This window comes from Prionailurus bengalensis, chromosome B3, assembly GCF_016509475.1.
Source record: "Prionailurus bengalensis isolate Pbe53 chromosome B3, Fcat_Pben_1.1_paternal_pri, whole genome shotgun sequence".
NCBI classification, from domain to species: Eukaryota; Metazoa; Chordata; class Mammalia; order Carnivora; family Felidae; genus Prionailurus; species Prionailurus bengalensis.
In genome coordinates, this window is record NC_057355.1 from 145,128,105 (window position 1) to 145,130,873 (window position 2,769).

The window sequence follows — 2,769 nt, forward strand, 5'->3', positions numbered from 1 at the left end:
GGTGACCTGTCCCCAGGACTGTACGTTAACAGACCTCTCAGCACGGGCCCACCCCCCTCCCCCACCTGCCAGGACCGTCCGTCTCTGCTGTGTCTCAAGGGGAATCTATGGTCGGCCTTCTCTCATCTGCTGTCCTGTGGGGGAGGGGGGCTGTCACTCCCGCCGTCACTCCTGTGGGTAAGGGGTGGGTCCTCACAATGGAAACCGCAGGCTGGAAGGCGGTTTCTCTCTGAGGGTCTAAACGCCCGGGTGCGGCCAGAAGACAGCCTGCCAGCCGGCCTCTGTCAGCCACAGGGCTACCTGGGAAGCCAGAGCCAGGCCCCGTGTCTGTCCCCAGCGATATGTTTATGCTCTGGCTCGGTGTCGTTTAGGTGTCCCGGGCTGACCCCACGACCAAGTCAGCAGTGGTGATTTGATGAGCCCCTGCGCGTGCGTGAGGCTCCGTGCCGAGCCCGGATCCCAGACACCGTGGGCCACAGGTGCAGCCTCATGGAGCTTAGTTTCCAGGGGGAGGGCAAGTGCCACCCATCGGTCATTGCCATCGTGATTAGTGCCAGATGGGCTGGGACAGGGCCTGAGGTGGTCACAGAGGTCAGAAGAGCGCTCGGAGAAGGTGGCCTGTGAGCTGACCATGGAGGGTACACAGCCTGGTAAGGGGAGCATCTCCTGGGCAGCCCTGTGGAGGCAGAGGTCTCCAGGATGGGACTGTAGACACAGACCTGGGGCCAGGGGACCGTGGCCTCCATGTGGAGACTTGCCTTGGCCACATTTTTTTTTTTTTCATCTTATTCTGTTTGTTTCATTTGGGAGCCCGTGCTTTTAAGTGCACTTTTTATTAAAAAAATTTTTTTTAATGCTTATTTGAGAGTGTGTGTGAGAGAGAGAGAGAGAGCATGAGTGGGGAAGGGACAGAGAGAGAGAGAGAGACAGAATCTGAAGCGGGCTCTAGGCTCCGAGCTGTCAGCACAGTGCCCAATGCGGGGCTTGAACTCAAGAACGGAGAGATCATGACCTGAGCCAAAGTCAGACACTCAACTGACTGAGCCACCCGGGTGCTCCATTGCCTTGGCCACCTTTGAGGCCTGGGGTGGGGGTCTGTCTCTGCTGGTCCTTCCATGTGCATGTGGCCCCTTGAGGGAGCCACCCTGGGAGGCCTCACCCTTACCCCAGGCCTGCAGCTACCCCCCAAGTCCTCTGGGGGGGGGGGGGCTTCTCAGGCAAAGAGTAAAAGCTTCCAGGTGGTATTTCAATAAAGAGTGGGGTGGCCTGGGCCGGAAAGGGCCCGGGTCTGCTTCCCTTCCCGAGTCCTGCCCTGCCGACAGACTCCGGCTCCGGTCTCTCCTCCCGTAACTGCACAATGGGGACCTGGCCAAACAGAGGTCTGTGGGATGAGGGTCCTCGAGTGGCCGTCCTGTGGTCACCTGGTGAAGCCAGCAGCACCCAAGGAGGCCGTGGTGGAGCCAGATGGGGAGATGTCCAGGCCCTGAAGGGAGGCTCTCCCAGCCTCCCCCTGCACACGAGGGGTGCAAACAAAACAAAATCTGTAGGAACGCCAGGATACCTGTGATGTATTCTCTGTGTTTCCTTCCTCCCAATTCCCCTTTGTTGCTTAATCATCTCTACTTCATTGGGATAGGATTCATATACCATACAATTTACCCATTTAAACTATACAGTTCAGTCGTTTTTAGTGTATTCACAGAGCTGCAAAACCATTACCACTATCAATTCTAGAATGTTCCATCACCTCAAAAAGAAGCCCCGTACCCATCAACAGTCACTTCCTATTGCCCTATTCCTCCAGCCCCTGGAAACCAATAATCTTTCCTTCTCTTTGCATTTGCCTGTTCTGGACATTTCATAGAAAGGTGATCAGATATAATGTGGTCTTTCGTTACAATTTTTTTTTTAATTTTTTTTTTAACGTTTATTTATTTTTGAGACAGAGAGAGACAGAGCATGAACAGGGGAGGGTCAGAGAGAGGGAGACACAGAATCTGGAACAGGCTCCAGGCTCTGAGCTGTCAGCACAGAGCCCGACGCGGGGCTCGAACCCACAGACCGCGAGATCATGACCTGAGCCGAAGTTGGCCCCTCAACCGACTGAGCCACCCAGGCGCCCCTCGTTACAATTTTTTAAATGTTTTTATTTTATTTTTGAGAGAGACAGAGAGAGCGTGAGTGGGGGAGGGGCAGAGAGAAGGAGACACAGAATCCGAAGCAGGTTGCAGGCTCTGAGCTGCTGTCAGCACAGAGTCCTACGTGGGGCTCGAACTCACGGACCGTGAGATCATGACCTGAGCCGAAGTCAGACACTCAACCAACTGAGCCACCGAGGTGCCCCTAGTTTTGATTGGTTTTTTTTTTAATTTTTTTTTTTTAGTTTTTTTCAACGTTTATTTATTTTTTGGGGGACAGAGAGAGACAGAGCATGAACGGGGGAGGGGCAGAGAGAGAGGGAGACACAGAATCGGAAACAGGCTCCAGGCTCTGAGCCATCAGCCCAGAGCCCGACGCGGGGCTGGAACTCACGGACCGCGAGATCGTGACCTGGCTGAAGTCGGACGCTTAACCGACTGCGCCACCCAGGCGCCCCTGATTGTTTTGATTAGATATCTGGCAGTGGAATTGCTGGGTCATATAGTAACTCTATATTTAACTTTTTTTCCCCTATTGTTTTCTGTATTTAACTTTTTGAGGAACGGCAGACTGTTTTCCAAAGTGGCCGTACGATTTCACATTCCCAGCAGCAGTGTGTGAGGGCTCCAA